Source organism: Montipora foliosa, chromosome 13 (assembly GCF_036669935.1).
Source record: "Montipora foliosa isolate CH-2021 chromosome 13, ASM3666993v2, whole genome shotgun sequence".
Lineage (NCBI taxonomy): Eukaryota > Metazoa > Cnidaria > Anthozoa > Scleractinia > Acroporidae > Montipora > Montipora foliosa.
Window position 1 is genome coordinate 34,564,873 of NC_090881.1, and position 21,074 is coordinate 34,585,946.

Below are 21,074 nucleotides of genomic sequence, written 5' to 3' on the forward strand. Positions count from 1 at the left end.
GAAATGAATTCGGGGGCCCCCAATTTGTATTATAGAATAGTAATTAGCAATCGGAGATAAACTATCAGCGAAATTTTAAAAAAATTCATGGCAGCCAATTCAGAGATACATGAACTTACGATAGCCTTGAATTGGCGCCCAAGAAGTTTTTAAAACTTTGCTGATTGTTCTATCTTTGATTGCTAATTATGATTCTACAGTAAAGTTTATTTTTAAGATATAAGCAAGTAAAGACGAAATAGGGGGTTTTTTTGGAGAGATTTCATGTTGCTGTGGTAACCTATTACATCACAATAGTGTGGGCATTTTCAGCAATAATTGTTGTTTGATATGGTACCATAACATTGCTGTTTTGTTATATAGTGTTGTAGTGACAACCCTTCTCATAAAAAGTTCTCTTAATTTAAAAGTAGTGAAACTGGTTCTAGCCATCTTAATAAATTGAATTGCACCCATCCCAAAACATTTTACATTCGGTGCATTTTTTTACTAGTTTCATTTTCCTTTTGCTTTGGATGGGGGAACGGTCCTTTGGTGGAATTTTATTTGGGGAGAAGATGACTTTACTGTCCCTGTGGGGATGGCAAGGGATTCTTGAATATCATTAATGCGTTGCTGGGCAGAAACATTTAAGAAGGTCGTGGCATCACAAGAATGCAATCAGTCTCGTTTTCCTCTTGGACAGTCAGGTAAAAACGCGATCCTTGCAGGCTGTTACTAAAAGTGGGACGGGGACGCGTGGACTCAAGGACGTGGGGACGCAGGGACTCGGAGAGGTGGGACGCGAGTATGTCGGAACTCGGAGACGCGTGGGGATTCGAGGACATGATAAGCAAATAACACCTGACTTTTACGCTGAATTGGTAAAATACAATGTGACGGGTCTATGGTCGCTGGAAATCATCAGCTACTGGTCTGAAAAACCCTCCAGCATATTATATTATTTTACACTTGTAGACCGTCAAATTGTATTTTACCAATTCAGCGCAAAAGTCAGGTGTTATTTGTTTATCATGTCCTCGAATCCCCACGCGTCTCCGAGTTCCGACGTACTCGCGTCCCACCTCTCCGAGTCCCCGCGTCCTCGACTCCCCGAGTCCTCAAGTCCAAAGTCCCACGTCCCCGTCCCACTTTTAGTAACAGCCATCCTTGCAAGGTGCGTGAGTAGCACACATGAAAACGTGTGCTTGCGAGATGGGCAAAAAGACTGCTTGCAGTTTGGAATGAACTCAAGAAATTTGGACAAGCTTTAAGACTGTTTTGCAACTTTATTTCAGTTACTTTAATAGCAGACCAAGGACTAAGCGAGATTGTTTGCATGGTTGATAACTGGAACTCAGGGGTTCTTACATCTTTATTATTTGTTTGTTTTTCACAGATCACATATGAAGGATGAGTTGTAAATGATGCTTGGGATCGGCGGTGCCTGACAACCATTCTTGAAAGATTCCATTTGCCTGTGTTTCTTGAAGATGGTTACAAGTTTTTTTGCTCGGGTGAGATCAAGTTGTACGAATTTCTCCACTTACCAAGCTCGTGGGCTCAAAACTGAAGCCCATATTTTGAAATAGTTTCCAAGCTGTAGGATTGAATGTACATTGTTTCACAAAACGGCAATGTTTGTTGGTACCATGTGAACAGGAATAATTGCGTAATAAGTTCATCTAGTAAACGAGTTATTACTGTCTCACATTGTACCCATAATTGTTGTTATGTGAAGCAGTGTGGTAGAGTTAATCGTTCCAGTAAGACGTTCCCTTATAATTGCATGGTTAAACTGGTGTGAGCCATCTTAAGGGAATCCCTACTCCTTCCACGTGCTTTTAGTAAAATCTTTTTCAAGAAAGCATTTACATAGGCCACTTCCAAAAATACCATAATACTCTTGTTTCCCCTCCAACTTTTGCATAAGCATTGTTTTGGGACTTACAATGGTCCCAAGAGAAACTGGAAACAATGCTGTTGCACAATTTGAGGGCAAACAAGAGTATTATGGTATTTTTGAAAGTGGTCTCTTACAATAGTAATTAAATTCCTTTCACTATCAAATTTGTTGGGCTCAGCTATTTTGGATAATTGTTGCGTTTTATGTTTGCTACGTTGTTCTCATACAAAATGTTACGTCACAACTATTCAATATAGCGGGGCTCAATAAATTTGAAAGTGAAACACTGTTTCTGTAGTTAATTTTCTGATAAAAACGTTTTCTTGTAAACATTCCAAGTAAATTTTATTGTTAGCACTATCAGCAGCTCTTTACAGTTACAGACTTAAAGGCTGTTTTTCAAGAACAAGCCCCCTCCGAGACGCGTTTACAACATGTAGTTTATGTATGTCTTTGGTCCAAAGAAAAAGGTATAAACGCTAGTGAAAACCAGCCTTAAATTATAGGATTTAATCGGCCTCTTTGAACATGTTTTCCTTATGTTCTCCTTGAATTTCTGTGTCTGTTTAAGCCTAATTAGCGAATGGCTTTCACTTTTCTTACTTGATGTAACTTTCTAATTTGTTTTCTTTATTCTCCAAAATAGTTGCGATTTTCAATTTCTTCTTAGAATAGTATTTTGTCAGAACAGATAACAGATGAATATCCCTTAATGCATAGAGTCTACGTTAAGTGATTCAGTTGGCCTAAGTAAAAATGTACCTTTGTATTTTTAGGTCATTCCACAAACTTGGACTTATCTACTGCCCAACTTCTGGATTGCAAAGGGAAACAGTTCTGTTGTGTCAGCTGAATGAATACAAGCCTTAGCTTTAGAGTTATTCAGAAATCAACTCATTCGCTATAAGAATATGTAGTTTCGTCTGAGTAACTTTCTAAGATAACAACGTATGTTGCCATTCTGAGGATGCGAAGTTAAGAAGAATCCTTGTAAATTTTACGTTTGGCATTTTTATGAATAAAGTGATAAAACTTTAGAAGTGGGACAGATGTGTGAATTTTTGAACCAATGAATATGCGTATATGGAGAGGGATAGGTATCCATGAAGTGGATGCATGATCGATGAACATGCATGAAATCGACAGGAATGAATAAAATAGGCAGAAATTAATGAATATATATGCATGAAATTGACAGGAATTAATGAAATTAATAAATATGCATGAAATGGCCAGGAATTAATAAATATGCATGAAATGGACAGGAATTAATGAAATTAATAAACATGCATGAAATTGACAGGAATTAATGAATAATAAATATGCATGAATTGATGGATATGCATGAAATCAATAAATATGCATGAATTGATGAATATGCATGAAATTGACAGGAATTAATAAATATGCATGAAATTGACAGGAATTAATGAATATGCATGAAATTGACAGGAATTAATGAATAATAAATATGCATGAATTGATGAATATGCATGAAATTAATAAATATGCATGAAATTGACAGGAATTGATGAATATGCATGAAATTGCCAGGAATTAATGAAAATGCATGAATTGATGAATATACATGAAATTGATGAATATGCATAAAATTGATGAATATGCATGAAATTGATGAATATGCATAAAATTGACAGGAATTGATGAATATGCATGAAATTGACAGGAATTAATGAAAATGCATGAATTGATGAATATGCATGAAATTAATAAATATGCATGAAATTAATAAATATGCATGAAATTAATAAATATGCATGAAATTGACAGGAATTGATGAATATGCATGAAATTGAAAGGAATTGATGAATATGCATGAAATTGACAGGAATTAATAAATATGCTGAAAATTACGTGAGGAATATGCATGAAATGGACAGGAATCTATGAAGTAAAATATTAACAAAGGATGATGAAATAATGTGTTTGTGTTGGAGGATAGAAAAAAATAAAGATTAGATTTGATCAAAGTGGCAAGTTTTGTGTAATATAACAACCTCAAAAATCAAAAAAAGTGAATATTTTCAAAACGATAGGAAGCTACCATGATATACGACATACCTGGTCTGTTTCCTTGTCCTTCCTTTTTACTTGTTCAGCGTTCAAGATTCCACTCTGGCTTCGAGTTATGAAATGGGATCTGGGAAGATGTGAATGTGTTCGCTATAGAACAAGAGTTTATCTGAAAAAAGAATGATGTATAAGAGCATTTTGATATTTCCAAATTGGTTTTAAGGTTGAGGAGAGAGGCGTTTTCATAATGTAAATTTCTTTAAGCTAAGATGAAAAAGAAATGCATAAATGCATTTAAACAATAAATGGGCATTTTAGAATAATGAACTTACTTGTGATTTGCTTATTACCCGAGTTTTATTGTTATATTTACTATTTGGATTTTTAGAGTATTTTCACAGTTTTTAAATATTTCAAAGTTTATACGTATTATTTATTATGCCTATTACTTGCTATACATTCTATTTCATGATACGTTTGTAATCGCTCCTAATATTTACTTGTAGTTATTATGATTTGCTTTAAAGATTTTAAAATATGCAACCTTGTTGTAAAAAAAAGGAAAATTTAGATGTTTTTAGGTCATTTGGAAGAAACCTGTCCAGTTTCTCATATTAACAAGGTGTCGTAATTAACAAAAAGAAGTGATATACAATTTAGGAAAATAGACCTGAACAAAATAATGAGACGTAGCTATCAATAGGAAGTTATACTTACAGTCTGAATCTTAGTATATGGCCTTGCGAGTCTTGATTCTACAATGGTTGTATTCTGCTTGAAATTCTCTGTTTGGAGAGAAACAAAAAGAAGATGCAATTTTATTTTCCGTTGGAAGAAAAAAAAAATTGTCATTTGGAATTGCAACTTTAAGCTTGTCGATAACTGTATACTATGAATTGGAGTCACTGCTGCTGCCAAAATAAGCAGGTGAAAAGGATGAGTTTGGTGATCACGAAGTTTTTGAAACAATATTTTGTTCTCTTGTTTCGCAATTGGCACTAGTTCGAGAGGTTATAAGGAACATCTTAGCCACACAGATGATTTGTTTTATGTTCATTGAATGCTTACACAAGTTACTTCGACTTCTTTTACTGAAAATTTAGCAGATAACGAAGTAGAAAGTCAAAATTATTATAAAAAAAAGGTACTTAATTCTAAATTCTACTTTTAGCAATGTTAATTCAATATTTCGCCGAAACGATTTTCCGCAATTTGCCCCCCAGGATAACACATGGCTAATTTGCATGACAATTTGAAAACCAACATGGCGGCTATCGTGAATAAGGGCTATTGTTTATTAGATTTAGTCTCATTTTTAAAGCATCACATCTTTACATCACGACGGAAAAGTGTGTAGGGAAATATGAAGGGAAAGAGATGAAAAGATTTTGAGGAGGTAATAAAAATTGGATAATGACCTCATGTACATTAAAAAGGGTACTGTGCTACCGGGGTGGGGTGAAGGTGAGGGTGGAGGTGGGGCTGAGGAAGAGTGGAGAGGGCCTTCATTAAAATTACATGTTCTTATGATACGATGGTTGTTTTCAAATTTTGTCGGGTTAGGGTGGGGGGAAGAGTAGAGTGGAAACAGTTAGGGAACCGAGCAGGGAGGGATGGAAGAATGGTGGGCTGAGATTGAGAAGATCTTTGCAGTGCGTTTAAATGTCACACAAGTGGTTGAGAGTTGAAAATTTTAAATGCGTGTTTAAGTTGCGATAATTTGTTCTCCAGTTATTTTATTCTCCGGGCTGCTTCAGCATTCATTTAATCTTAAACAGGAATAGGTTTTTAGGAATTAACTATGAATAGGTCTATATGGTTTACCTTGACATAGGAAGTTGTACTTACAGTCTAAATCTCAGTAGATGGCTTTGCGCTTGATTCTCCACTGGTTGCATTCTGCTTGAAATCTCTGTTTGAGGTTTAAATTAGGCCGAGTGATAAAAGCGAGTGAACGGAAATACTTTACAAGAAAGGAATATAAAAAACGCATTTACCTTTTAAGTTATGCTGACAACTTGGATTACATCAGGTTGGTCCGTAATGATGTTCATTTGCGAATTATAACTTACCTATAACAAAAGAAGATGCAAGTGTATTTTCCGTTTGAAAACAATTGTCATTTGGAATTGCAACTTTGGGCTTCCCGATAACTGTCTGCAATGAACTAGAGTCACTGCTGTGGCTCAAACGAGCAGGTGAGAAAGGTAGGTTTGAGGACGACGCAAAAATAGATAATTATGTTTTGCCTGGGAAAATATTTTTTATTCTTATTAATTAAGACAGTCAAAAACGGCACTTACGTTTTGCAGGTTTCGCAATGGACGCTCGAGTTTACAAGTCTTTTCTTGCTTGTTTGTCTCAAATTTGCTTTAGCGTGCTATAGGAAAAATGAAAAATGCTTCATGATTATAAATTGAATCATCCAATTGAGTTACAAAATTAATAATAAAGGTGAGCAAATGTGAGAATGAAATACACAGTAAATGAAATGGTGACAATAGAACCCACTGGTAAAGGTAACTTAAAATTCTCCAACAGTTTTAAAGAGAACTATCCTACGAAGAACGCCTGCTTCGAAATGAAATAATTTGTTTTTCATGGTAATTTGGTGATAATTAACTTTGGGGGATCAATATTATCATACTTAAGATTGTTACACTCACTCTGAAGAATATGATCATCTGCTCTAACAGTTTCTGTTTCTTGACAGGTCAGGTTGTGCTTCATGGAGGTTGATGTTAATTAGCTTGATTCTTGAAGGTTCCTAGTCTCGTCCTGCAACGAAAAATTGGCAGCGTAACTGCACGATGTTTGTGTGTGTATTTCTTACGGGCTGTGCACGTTTTAATTTATGATGATTAAATACACCAATAGTTTCCAGAAATTTTTGATTTTTTGCGAATTATCTTCTTGTTTAACTATTTGAGGTGATGAAATTGAATATAACTAGCGTAAACGGGACATGTTTAAAAAATAGGAAAGGTGGTTTAAACGAGACGAAAATGTTGTGTTACCATGGGCAGTTTAGACTACAAAGCAAAAGGATTGTAAGTACAAACATCGTAGGCGAAATGATCACTGATTTGGTCGAGGGTTAAGGGTCATTAGAAAGAAAATACTGAGAAAAACGCAAAAAATTGTTGGTATAGAAGAGTATCGATTTGCACTTTGAGGAAATCGTAGAGTTATGAAATCAGTAACTATTCTGAAATGGTAAGAGTGTAAATTTCTGCATTTTATAATTAAAAATTTGTGAAAGGATACATTCACTGGTTATTTAAAAAGAGGATACATTCACTGGTTATTTGAAAAGACGAGAGTGCGTTAAAAGTAAACGCCATTCTTGTGAAAATTTAAACTGTATTCAAGAACAGTAGAGATGATGCTCACGTATATTTAAAGTCGTTTAATTCAAGTGGCAAAGCAGATTGAAAAGGATTTTTGAAAATGTCGATCTTGTGAAAGTTTAAGAAAAAGTGCTGTTCGTTATGGATAAGGTTTCAGTCTTGGTTCAAGCTGTTATTTATTTATTGGCTATTTTGAAGAGTTACTGGTAGATTTCGATTCAGTTTTGTTCATCACGTCTTACATCACGACGGAAAAGTTTGTCCGGTGTTTGTGGAAGGGAAAGTGATCAAAAGATTTAGAAGTAATAATTGGGTAATGACCTCATGTACGTATAAAGGGTACTGTGCTACCGGGGTGGAGGTGGGGCTGAGGAGAAGGGGGATGGCCTTCTTAAAAATACATGTCCTTATGATACCATGGTGGTTTTCAAATTGTCTACTTATGTTTTTGGTGATTTGGGAAGAGCGCAGTTTATTTGCATGATATTGTCGGGCTACTGGGGAGAGGGGGTGGTGGGGTGGAACCAGTCAGGGAACCGAGCAGGGAGGGGTGGAGGTTAACGAGATTTCACACAACTGGTTGGAATGGAAATGCATTTTTAAGTTGCTATAAATTGTTCTCTAGTTATTTCATACCGGTTTCTTTAGCATTCATTTAATCTTGCAGGAATAGGGTTTTAGGAATTAATTATTAATAGGTTTGTATGGTTTACCTTGACATAGATATCAAAGAATTGTTAAATTTATTGTGAAAAATTAAGGCAGAAATAGGGCGGACAAGTTTGGGTAAGGGCCGCCGATTAGCATTTTATGGAGGTCACACAAAAGAAATCTGGGGTGTTGGTGAAGAAGAAGAAATATTTTTGGGCTAGTATTAGATGCTGTTGTCAACGAATGTCGTTTATAAACGAAAAACGACAAACATGATGGCATGAGAATGAAGTGAAAATAAAAATGGACCAAAACATTGATAGTGCGATGTACTTACAATAAGCCTGAAAGGTTGTTTTTGTTGTCCGCTTGATGGTTTACAGCTGAAAAAAGGAAGTGTCCTCAAAAGAAATTTAAACTTAAAAATGTCTCCAATATGAAACGTTAGGAGGTGAAATGACAATTGTACTTACGATTCGAAATTGCGATGTCCAACTTGAAGATGGCTGTCAGCTGCAAATTAGACAATTTCTGCCGTCACAAAATATCTGCCCAAAAATGGGCTTAAAAATGGTGTAAAAAAATCAAAATGCAATAATTGCATTATTTGGTTTGCGAAATGAATATTTTATTTGATGAAAAAAGTAAAAAGATTATGCTTACGTTGTAAGGGTTTTTAAATGGACGTTTAAATCGACGATTACTTTCTAGCTGCTAATGGGTCGCCATTAGGGAAACTAAAATGAAAATGAAACTATAACTTTCATTAAAGAAAACAATCAAAAAGCAAAAAAAAAAAAAAAATGAGGTCATTTAAAAAGACACTTACGGTTGGCTGTAATCCTTCATGTATATATTGCCACTGACGCCTGCTTTAAACTGGGATATATTAGGTTAGATAATGGTTTCCAAGGCAACGCCAATCTCAAAGAATTCAACACCATTTTAATTAGAAAGTATATCTTACTTTAAATTTAAAGTGGTCATAACCTGGTCTTGGAAAGTTCTGCTCTTTTCCTGCATCGGTCGTGATCTGCTTTACCTGTTACAGTCCTGGTTCTACGTGTGTAAAGTACAAATAAATATGGGTTATGTTAAAATGTGTTATGTAATGAAGAGGGCAATGGAAGGCTTACTATGATTGTCTTCTGGTATTGAGACTAGCTTTATTTGGAGACAAAAAAAGGTTACAATTTACCTGATGAAGTTACGAGAAATACTTATGGTTGGAAAGGTCATTCACTGATGTCTCTAATTCTTGAATTGATGTGATGTATGAGCAAGTGATGACGCTCTGTAATCGACAGCTGAAAATACACCAGAAAAATGAATGTTACAGCAGAGACAAGTAAATCAGAGATTAGGATTCACTCTACATACAAGACGGGCCGAAGGGACTATCGCGTGGTAAGAATCCGCGGTTTAATTATCACGGTTGGAATAAGTGCTCGCATAGGTTTTGTATACATTGTTAATTGATTGAAGTGTCCCGAAATGTAGGTAAATTTAATTTAGACATTAAGTGAGCATTTTGCACAACACAAAATTTAAGATTTACATTTTAAAATTTAGATGTACAATATATTACTCTGAAAAGGAATTGTTCCGGTAAGGGAGTCGATTGGGATGAAATAGTGGGTGGGGTTGGGGGGGGGGGGGGAGGGGGAGGAGAGGAGAGGAGAGATGGTCGTTATGTACACTTAATGTTAACGCTTACAAGGGAAAAGGGAAACTTGTGATTCGATAAAGGTCGAAGCTTCAATTTGTTTGAAGGTTATGTGTGATGGAGTAGTTTACGTCTGGAGGGTTTTTTTTAATTGGGGACTAATTCTTGGTTTTCAACTTCGTGATGAGACGGCTATGTTGGTGTATAAAAACAATACAAAATGGCCTCACAAGTTTTGCATAATAATTGTGTCAAATTTACTGCATTGTTCTGTACACCAACATGTCAGATAAAAAGCCTCAATTAGGGTGATAAATAATTTTCACAGGGGAGAGGGGGGTGGAGATGGGCCTTTCAGGGAAAATGTCCTCATGAATAAATTGGAAAGGAATCAAGTGGGTGTGGTGTCATAGTTAAATTTGAGTGGGTGGGGTAGATGGGGATATGCATGTTCTCAAATTATGGTGTTGGGATTCAGGCTCAGTAAGCGAAAAGGGTTGGGATGAGTTGTGACGTAAATATTATATATGAAGAGTTTCTTAAGTAAAAATAACTGGGGTTTGGGGAGGTAAGTTGAAGTACATTAGAGTCAGCGACAGAAAAAGGCGAGAAAGACGAGGTCCTTTTTTTAATGTTTTTAATCGGTTTAATAGCTCATCATTTTTATATTTATTCCTTGTTTTAAAAATTTGTCATAAGTGGGTGTTGTGCGGAAAAGAGGAAGACAAGAGAAAGATTTTGAAAATTAAATTAAATCATGGCCTAAAATTTCGGCAAATTGATGGTCCGTTGTGCTGTTGGCTAAAAATAAATAGTAAAATTGCGGTTTTACCGATGATTTGTTTGTCGTCGTGTCTCTAAGGTTTCTTGAGCAGTTTTTAGAGGCTCTGATCGTGATGTTTTCAGCGGCTGGTAATAAGTAGTTGTAGACAAAGGAAATTAGTCAATTTTTAAAGTGCAGGAACGCTTGAATAGTTTCTAAAAGGGATTGTTCACTAGCAACGATTGTTATAATAATATTACTGATAAGGGGAAAATGGAAATGAAGAGATGTACTCACTGTGTGGACGATACTAGGCGATGTGGCAACTGGAGAATCAAATTCATCGTCTTTTGCGGACAAGATCTACGTGGAAAATGGATGGAATAAGATGACATATTTAACACAGTGGATGCAAAGAGTCAAAGCAAGCACTTACAGTTTGATGTTAACAGTTTCCAACAACGGCATGAGATTTGAATTTCCTGAAATGAGAGTTAAGCATTTGGGAATAATAAAGCAAGTAAGTCAAGTGTGAATATTTCTACAAGGCGTGTGGATTTTGGGTGAAAAATCTTACACTGATTTTCGAATTTATTTGGGTAAAACGTTTTGAAGAAAAAAATAGTGGGTCAATTTCAAAAAGTGATAACTTTATTGTTCAACTACGAGTCATTTAATTATGTAAAAGGCTATTAAATATATGATGTACTTACAGGTTTGAGATCTTTTACCTGCAAGTTTGGTGTTGCAAATTTCTTGGAAATCTGCAACAGTAATATAGTTGCAAAACAAAGGTCAATTAATGATTTTGAATTTTGTGCTTGGTGTTATCGGGAGAGGTCCTGGAACGAAGTTAGAATGTTTACCTTGCTAGTAAATCTGTCGTTGTCTTTATTATTAAGGTTTCCTGAGTTGTATTGAGGGACTTTGTGATGAAGGTGTTCCCAGGGACTGGTATTGCTTTGCTTGAGCTAAAAAAAAATGGCGAGCAAGATTTGAGGGATTGTTTAATTATAACGATTGTAATAAGAGACGTGGCTGAAATCCAAAATGATCGCAAAAAAAAAAAGTACTCACGGTGCGTACATTACTAGTGGGTGTGACAAGTGAAGAACCACATTCATCGCCAGCTGCGAATAAGACGTATCTGAAAAGGGAACGAATAACAGAATACATATATGAAGAAGTCACATGAAGCAGTACTTACCCTTCGATGTTGCAAGATTTTGCTGCTAAAAATATTGGTAAGAAGCAGCAAGTTTAGCGTGAATATTTTAATAAGGGTATTAATTTGGGATACTGAAAACGAAAAATGTACTTACGATTTTTATGGCAATTACTGGTTTGTAGACATGGTTTTCGAGTGAATACGGCTACAAAAAAAAAAGGTGAAAATAGATAGGGTTAACATTCTAAATATGTACTATTATCCTAATTCTAAGAGTAAAGCTTTCAATGATATACTTACGGTTTGGAGATCTTATAACTGAAACCTCTCAGTTGTTGCAAGTGTCAGTGTTGCAGTGAATTTCTTTCAAGCTGTAAATTATGAGAATATAGCTATAAGAAAAAGGTCTATTAGTGATTTGGTATTTTGGGCCTGGTGTCGTAAGTCTCTAATGATCTAGAGTGCAATACTACATGAAGATAGGGGATGATCTCAGTTCTAACTGTATCTACGGAGATGACCTTTGAATCCGGGTTCATGCATTGTTGTCAGTAGAAAACTTTTCTACTGATGTAATAGACAGACGGGAGAAAAGCCAGTGAAGGTGGAAGGTTTTCAGAAAGTCATTTTAATTTTTAAAAAATTAATGTTATGGTTTATTCATTCGCTTTCACGTTTATTTATTTGTTTTTAAAATTTATTATTGCGGATGGTATTATGTGGAATAAAGGGAGAAAAGATGACAAGGATCTTTTTAATTTTTACAATGTTTAAGTTATTCGCGAGTGAAATTTCGGAAAATAGGTTCCCTGAGGATAAGAGATATGGTCGAGGACTAAGCTGGAGCGAGTTCTGCTTAGGGCGTTCTGAGCGTTTGGTGTACTTGCGTTGCTACAGGAGAAAAAAAAAAAACGAGCATTTTCTGAAAGCACAGGAAGACGCTGGAAAATCATGCTATGATTTGGGATTAGTTGGAAAAGAAAGCGCATCCTTTTTTTATAGGGGGTGCTTTGACTGGAACAATTGGAAAAATGTATGGAGTGTCCTAAGGGTAAAATGGCTGCAAGAAAATGCTATGAAAAGAAGTACTCACTGTGTGGTGGACGTTACTAGTGCATGAGATAACTGGAGAAGGGCGTTGACAGTCTTCTGGGAAGAAGACGTACCTGATAATGAATTGAATAACAGAATTCAGTAATCCATTTTGCGGATGAATAGCGTCACAGACGTACTCACAGTTCGATATTGGCAGAGTCCAATTATTGAGTAGGATTTGAATTTCTTGCAGCGCTTCCCTTGCTACTGATAAAAAGAAGCGTGTTTAGTGTGATTATATATAAAAGGGATTTAATTAAGGCTAATTAAGACGAAAAGAATACTTACAGTTTCCGTGGCAAATACGAACGCTTGTTGTCTATGTACTGGTCTTAAAAGTGAATACGGCTAAAAGATGCAAAATAGATGTAAACAGGTCTGACAACATTAACATAAATGAAGTACAAATTCATTATACGAGTGTAATTTTCTTTAAGTACGTTAAAAATGTGACAAAGTAATTTTTAAATTGGTTTAACAGTTTATCATTTATTTTTCTTTACGAATGAGACCGAAATCGAAAATGACCGTAAAAATGGATATTTTTCAAATTTCTGCCGTCACAAAATATCTGCCCAAAAATGGTCTGTAAACAATCAAATGTAATAATTGCATTATATTTGGCTTGCGAAATGAATATTTTATTTTATGAAAAAAAGTAAAAAGATCATGCTTACGTTGTAAAGGTTTTTAAATGGGCGTTTTAATCGACGATTACTTCCTAGCTGCTATGTTGCAAACGCGTCTGGGTCGCTAACAGGGAAACTAAAATGAAAATATAAATTTCATTAAAGAAAAAGTCTAAAAGCAAAAAAATGAGGTCATTTAAAAAAGACACTTACGGTTGGCTGTAATCCTTCACGTATATATTGCCACTGACGCCTGCCTTAAACTGGGATATATTAGGTTAGATAATGGTTTAAGGCAACGCCAATCTCGGATAATTCAACACCATTTCAGTTAGAAAGTATATCTTACTTGAAATTTAAAGTAGTCAACCTGGTCTTGGAAAGTTCTGCTCTTTTCTTGCATCGGTCGTGATCTGCTTCACTGACTTGTACAGTCCTGAGTGTACGTGTGTAAAAGTACAAATAAATATGGGTTATATTAAAATGTGTTATGTAATTAATGAAGAGAACAATGGAAGGCTTACCGTGATAGTCTTCTGGTAATGAGACCTGCTTGATTTGGAGACAAAAAAGGTTACAATTTACCTGATGAAGTTATAAGAAATTAGTACTAATGGTTGGAAAGGTCATTCACTGATCTCTCAAATTTTTGAAATGATGCGATGTATGAGGAAGTGATGAGGCCATGTAATTGACAGCTGAAAATACACCAGAAAAATGAATGTTACAGTAGAGACAAGTAAATCGGAGATTAAAATTCATTCTATATTCAAGACGGGCCGAAGCGACTATCGCGTGGTAAGAATCTGCGGTTTAATTATCTCGGTTGGAATAAGTGTTCGCATAGGATTTGGATTTGTATACATTGTTAATTGATCGAAGTGTGCCAAAAGTGTCTTTGTTGGTAAATTTAACTGAGACATTAAGTGGGCATTTTCGACAACACAATTTAAGATTTAGATGTTAGAATTAAGATGTACAATAAATTACTCTGGTAAGGGATCTGTATCATGTATTGTCGGTAGTTGGCGCTAGTTTTGGAGCCGATTGGGTTGAAATAGTAGGTGGGGTCGTCGGGGGGGGGGGAGGGAGGGGAGGGAGGAGAGGAGGGACGGTCGTTATGTACATTTAATGTTAACGCTTACGGAGGGAAAAAGGGAAACTTGTGATTTGATGGAGGTCGAAGCTTCAATTTGTTTGAAGGTTATGTGTGATGGAGTAGTTTACGTCTGGAGGGTTTCTTTTAATTGGGGACTAATTCTTTGTTCTCATCTAGGTGATGAGACGGCCATGTTGGGTGTATAAAACAATGCAAAATGGGCTCACAAGTTTTGCATAAAAATTGTGTCAAATTTACTGCATTATTCTGTACACCAACATGGCCGCCGTGATAAATAATGTTGACAGGGGCCTTTCAGGGAAAATGTCCTCATGAATAAATTGGAAAGGCATTGAGTGGGTGTGGTGTCGTAGTTAAATTTGAGAGGGTGGGGTAGATGGGGATATGCATGTTCTCAAATTATGGTGCTGGGATTCAGGCTCAGTAAGCCAAAAAGGGTTGGGATGAGTTGTTCCGTAAATATTATAAAGGGCTTCTGTGGATGAAGAGTTTCTTAAGTAAAAATAACTGGGTTTGGGGGAGGTATTTTCAAGATTAAAAGTTCAAGTACATTAGAGTCAGCGACTGAAAAGGGCGAGAAAGATGAAGTCGTTTTTTAATAGCTCATCATTTTTATATTTATTCGTTGTTTTAAAAATTTATCTTAAGTGGGTGTTCGGAAAGGAGTAAGATGCTCTGATCGCGATGTTTTCAGCGACTGGTAATACGTAATTGTAGACTAAGGAAATTAGTTAAATTTCCAAAGTACACGAACGCTTGAATAGTTGCAAAAGTAGCGCGACATTCTCTAAGGGATTCTTCACTTGCAACGATTGTTATAATAATATTACTGATCAGAGGAAAATAGAAATGAAGAGATGTACTCACTGTGTGGACGATACTAGGCGATGTGGCAACTGGAGAATCAAAATTCATCGTCTTTTGCGGACAAGATCTTACGTGGAAAATGGATGGCATAAGATGACATATTTAACACAGCGGATGCAAAGACTCAAAGCAAGCACTTACAGTTTTGATGTTAACAGTTTCCAACGACGGCTTAAGATTTGAATTTCCTGAAATGATAGTTAAGCATTTGGGAATAATAAAATAAGGAAATAAATTGTGAATATTTGTACAGGGCGTGTGGATCTTGGGTGAAAAATCTGTACACGAATTTATCCATATGGGTCAATTTCAAAAAGTGATAACTTTATTGTTCAACTCTACGAGTCATTTAATTATGTAAAAAAGGCTATTAAATATATGATGTACTTACAGATTTGAGATCTTTTTACCTGCAAGTTTGATGTTGCAAATTTCTTGGAAATCTGCAACGGTAATATAGTTGTAAAACAAGGTCCATTAATGATTTTGAAGCTTGTGCCTGGTGTTATCGGGAGAGGTTGTGGGAACGAAGTTAGGATGTTTACCTTGCTAGTAAATCTGTCGTTGTCTTTATTATTAAGGTTTCCTGAGTTGTATTGAGGGACTTTGTGATGAAGGTGTTCCCAGGGACTTTTATTGCTTTGCTTCAGCTGAAAGAAAAATAGCGAGCAAGATTTGAGGGATTGTTTAATTATAACGATTGTAATAATATAATTATAGAGACGTGGCTGGAATCCAAAATGATTGCAAGATGTTTTTAAAAAAGTACTCACGGTGCGTACATTACTAGTGGGTGTGACAAGTGAAGAACCACATTCATCGCCAACTGCGAATAAGACGTATCTGGAAATGGAGCGAATAACAGAATACATATACGAAGAAATCACATGAAGTAGTACTTACCCTTCGATGTTGCAAACCTCAAAGAACGGTGCAAGATTTTGCTGCTAAAACTACTGGTAAGAAGAAGCAAGTTTAGCGTGAATATTTTAATACGGGTATTAATTTGGGATACTGAAAACGAAAAATGTACTTACGATTTTTATGGCAATTACTGGTTTGTAGACATGGTTTTCGAGTAAATACGGCTAAAAAGAAAAAAGGTGAAAATAGATAAGGTTAACATTCTAAATATGTACTCTTATTCTAATTCTACGAGTAAAGCTTTCATTGATATACTTACGGTTTGGAGATCTTATGACTGAAACGTCTCAGTTGTTGCAAGTGTCAGTGTTGCAGTGAATTTCTTTCAAGCTGTAAATTATGATAATATAGCTATAAGAAAAAAGGTCTATTAGTGATTTGGTATTTTGGGCCTGGTGTCGTAAGTCTCTAATGATGTAGAGTGCAATACTACATGGAGATAGGGAATGATCTCAGTTCTAACTGTATCTACGGAGATGACCTTTGAATCCGGGTTCATGCATTGTTGTTAGTGGAAAATGTAATACACAGACGGGAGAAAAGCCAGTCAAGATGGAAGGTTTTCAGAAAGTCATTTTAATTTTTAAAAAATTAATGTTATGGTTTATTCATTCGCTTTCACGTTTATTTATTTGTTTTTAAAATTTATTATTGCGGATGGTATAATGTGGAATAAAGAGAGAAAAGATGACAAGGATCTTTTTCAATTTTTACAATGTTTAAATTATTCGCGAGTGAAATTTCGGAAAATAGGTTCCCTGAGGATAAGAGATATGGCCGAGGACTAAGCCGGAGGGAGTTCTGCTTAGGGTGTTCTGCGAGTTTGGTGTACTTGCGTTGCTACAGGAGAAAAAAAAAAAAAAAAAACGAGCAACTTCTGAAAGCACAGGAAGACGCTGGAAAATCATGCTATGATTTGGGATTAGCTGAAAATTAAAGCGCATTCTTTTTTTATAGGGGGTGCTTTGACTGGAACAATTGCAAAAATGTATGGAGTGCTTTAAGAAGTACTCACTTTGTGGTGGACGTTACTAGTGCATGAGATAAGTGGAGAAGGGCGTTGACTGTCTTCTGGGAACAAAACGTACCTGATAATGAATTGAATAACAGAATTCATTAACCCATTTTGCGGATGAATAGCGTCACAGACGTACTCACAGTTCGATATTGGCAGAGTCCAATTATTGAGTAGGATTTGAATTTCTTGCTGCGCTTCCCTTGCTACTGATAAAAAGAAGCGTGTTTAGTGTGATTATATATAAAAGGATTTATTTAAGGCTAATTAAGACGAAAAGAATACTTACAGTTTCCGTGGCAAATACGAACGTTTGTAGTCTATGTAATGGTCTTAAGTGAGTACGGCTAAAAGATGCAAATTAAATAAATATAAACAGGTCTGACAATATTAACATAATAAAGTACAATTCATTATACAAGTGTAACTTTTTTTAAGTACGTTAAAATGTGACAAAGTAATTTTTAAATTGTTTTAAAATTGGTTTAACAGTTTATCATTTACTTTTCTTTACGAATGAGACCGAAATCGAAAATTATGACCGTAAAAATGGATAATTTTCAAATCAATAGAGTCACAGAAGTACGTACGGTTCGATGTTAAAAGTCTCCAATAAAAGCGTAAAATTGGAATTTCTTGTAATAAGCCTCTCGCTACGGTAAAAATAAGGAAGCTTAGTATGAATAATATTAGGGTTAAAGCTAGTGTGGACCAAAAAGAGTACTCACGGTTTCCATGGCAATTACTGGCATTTCGGTTGTCCAGATACTGGTTTACATAGAAGAGTGAAAGCGGCTAAAAGATGAAAATAAACACTACTGAAAGTATTAAATGGAAGAGTACTTGTTTCATTCAACTCTTACGTGTTATTTGACAGTTGACAGGGAAGAAAAAAAAAAAAAAAAAAAAGGGGTAAAAATGTTTCCTGATATTGTTCATTTGTTTGCGCTGTTTGTTAGTTGTACTGTCGCAGAACCAATCTTTTTTTTTTTTTTTTTTTTTTTTGCACTACGCAAGACGCACAAAAATTGTCACACCATAAAGGAAAAAAAATCCTCTCTCGATAAATTTTTTAACCGTGTTTTCTGAGGGCTAACGCTGTCTTCGGACCCGTTATAAGAATGCAAAATTAGCAAAAATACTTCGCGAAGGTACAAGCCAAAACAGCTAATACGTTAAGTATGGTCAATTACTGTGAACGGTAATCCCCATTGTTTGTAGTACTTGTGAGATAGACGGATACCGTTGGTGGAAAGGATAGTATGGAAATATCGAGATCATTGGCTGACAGATGTCATATAATCATTATTTTTCTTGGATAAGGAGAGTTGTTATGCTTCGAGTTCTGAAGTCTTGATTGTTCTACAAGATCAAAATGTTTCAAATGGATTACAGACCACATAACGAACTGAGCTATAGTTTTAGTGTATTTTGTTCGCTCCGAAAAAGGTGAGGCAATGGTTAATACGTTATTTAATCCAAAAGATATTTCCGAGTATTAAGATCTTTTGGTACCAAATGGCTGATTATGCATTAGGGCTCCTTTAAAATTGCGAGTGCCTTATGGACATGCAATAAAAAATAAAAAATAAACTATGGAGCATGGAGTAGACAATGACCTCATGAAAACTATAGAGTGTTTTCATTCAAGTGATCAGTAACCATGTTTTTTCACCGAAAGAAAAGAAAAACGTTTACATGATGATGGAGCTCAATTCCCGGAAGATTAGTTGGGTACACCAAAATGGCCGCCTGACGTCACGTGAAAACATTCTATTGGTTTATAATGGCAAGGGATTTTAGTGCAGAGACGGAATCGCAAGATAATTGCATGATCTCATGAAGTCTATTGTATGATGGCCCAGGAGGGTCTCAGTTCAGTTTTAATTTTGTGAGTCGTGACCATTTCTCTCACAAGTCACAGGTCATTGTTTTACCAATACAGAAAGTATCTTAAAACATTTATAAAGCTCACCTCAGGCCTAATTAGGCCTAAACAAAAGCTTTTAGGCCGAAGGTTAGCTTTTACGAATGTTTAGGAAACTTTCTGTATTGGTAAAACAATGACCGGTGACCTTTGAGAGAACTGGTGACGACTCACAAAATTAAAACTGGACTGTGACCCTTTTGGGCCATCGTACTATTGATAAGGATAATTGTAGGGGGAAAAAAAAAGATTAAATTGCAAGATGATTATGAAAATATATCTGGGGACTAGTTGAGGAAAGGGAAAATAGAGATAGGAGGGAAACGGCTTTGTAGTTAAAATGGGAATAACAGAGGAAACCAGGGATGGGAGGGTGACATGTTCTCAGGTAATTTAGGAGCGTGGTGACGGGAAAGGGTGTCATAAATGAATGTCCCTTTTATTCGCTTGCCTAATGAAGACATGGACCAAGACATCGCAAAATAAGGAGTTTCCTAACGCTTTCTTTAAAGATGGAACTTAAGTAAATGTTAAAACGTGCCACACCTCAAAAAAGTATAAAGATTTTTGCATTTGAAGTAATTGAAAGGAATGCGTAACAAAAAGTTTGAATTTAAAGTAATTGGGTCCTTGTAAAGGATTACTCATACGGAGCTGCCGAAAGTTCGCCTTGGATTTGGTTTGTTCGTACTCAGAGCGGGTGGGACTAGACTTTTCATGTATTTACAAGTCTGGCTGTAGTGATAGTGAATATGTGAATTAAGGACATCAAAATTGTATCAGCGAAAATGTGACCGAGTTTGTATACTTTTAAAATTACTACAAAGTCACAATTTGCATCGTGTCCAGACTTTGAAACGAGATGAAAATGTGCCACTGGTTTATTTAAGGAAATTTTACGATGACTGCAAGATCCAAATCATTCGCTCGCTCGCTCACTCAAGCAGTGTGGAGAGAAGTAGTTTCTTAGCTTGCAACGGTGCAACCAGAATTTGCATGTTTGTTAGCTGCATCTGTTATCGATAAAATGCGCTTTGTTCTCGTCAAAAACCTGTTTAGAAATTAGAAAAAAAGTAGTATTTTGAAACTTTCTAACAAGAACTTTGGTTGCAAAGATTTAAGGGCTAATTTTTTAGAAGACTATTTAGACAACGGAGTGCTGCGAAAGGAATATAATATAGACTGGCAAAAATTAGAAAACTCGACCCTTCCAGGAAAAAAATTCATTAAACGAGAGCTAATTCTCAAGAGAAATGCACCACAAAACAGAACAAACGCCCCACTTAAGTGTGATAAGTTTGCGCACCGCGCACTTGTTTTTTGCACGCACATACTTCACCTTTACTGTGGTCCGTCTTGTAATTTGTCTTCTCTGAAGTCCTCCATGTGTCTGGAACGCAGCGTCATATTCGTCAAGATCACTTCTTCTCCCAGCAACGATAGTTAAATAAACTTTCCCGGCAAAGGCAAAACGCTGTTTACCCGAAGGTGAAGTGAGGAATCTCTCAATTGGGCTTCAATTTATTTCATTCACGAAGGTCTCTGATTGGCTGGTAGGCGTAAATTCCGATGCCTAAATCAAGTGACAACAAAGTGTGCCACGTGTAACCTCATGTTTGCAACATCTGCACGAAGAAAACGTCACCTATGTGCTTTCGTCATGAAAATCAGTGCAATTGTTGCTAATTTGGCTCCCCTTGCAAATCTACTTGTCTGATGCAAATTGCAATACGGCATCGACAAATTATTCTATGATTTTTCATGCAAGATTAATGCATTATTATAATGTGAAAGAATCTTTGTGCCGAATTTTTTGGAATCAAATTTGTAACGACAACGCGGAAAAAAAATGCTTTGAGGGCAAGTGCTGCACGCTTCACGTGTGCGTTGAGCATTGAAGTCCGTGCAGGAGGCAAGCGTGAAATTATCAAATGCACGGATTTCGTGAAAAAAGCTGAGATTTCAAGATGTTTACTAATT

At 35.9% G+C, this 21,074-nt stretch overlaps 2 long non-coding RNA genes across 6 annotated transcripts in view; one reads left to right on the forward strand and one right to left on the reverse strand.

Moving 5' to 3' along the window:
• The window catches only part of LOC137983632 (uncharacterized), a 29,989-nt gene extending 26,968 nt beyond the window's left edge, over nucleotides 1-3,021 (forward strand). For 4 of the 5 annotated variants that reach the window (XR_011118969.1, XR_011118970.1, XR_011118971.1 and 1 more), the window contains 2 exons: nucleotides 1,379-1,496; nucleotides 2,662-3,021. This is a non-coding gene — a long non-coding RNA (uncharacterized lncRNA). The remainder of the gene's footprint in view (nucleotides 1-1,378; nucleotides 1,497-2,661) is intronic. The other variant, XR_011118967.1, reaches the window with a different exon arrangement.
• Nucleotides 1,455-13,647, reverse strand: LOC137983634 (uncharacterized). The gene is made up of 22 exons (XR_011118972.1): nucleotides 13,290-13,647; nucleotides 12,754-12,960; nucleotides 12,611-12,683; nucleotides 11,818-11,888; nucleotides 11,672-11,722; nucleotides 11,427-11,496; nucleotides 11,216-11,320; nucleotides 11,081-11,113; nucleotides 10,786-10,831; nucleotides 10,647-10,712; nucleotides 9,119-9,227; nucleotides 8,584-8,979; nucleotides 8,394-8,433; nucleotides 8,258-8,303; nucleotides 6,586-6,697; nucleotides 6,223-6,299; nucleotides 5,917-5,991; nucleotides 5,768-5,831; nucleotides 4,637-4,704; nucleotides 3,968-4,088; nucleotides 2,648-2,734; nucleotides 1,455-1,579 (listed from the first exon to the last, which is right to left on the reverse strand). It is a non-coding gene; the product is annotated as an uncharacterized lncRNA (long non-coding RNA).
• Nucleotides 13,648-21,074: the final 7,427 nt, after the last annotated feature.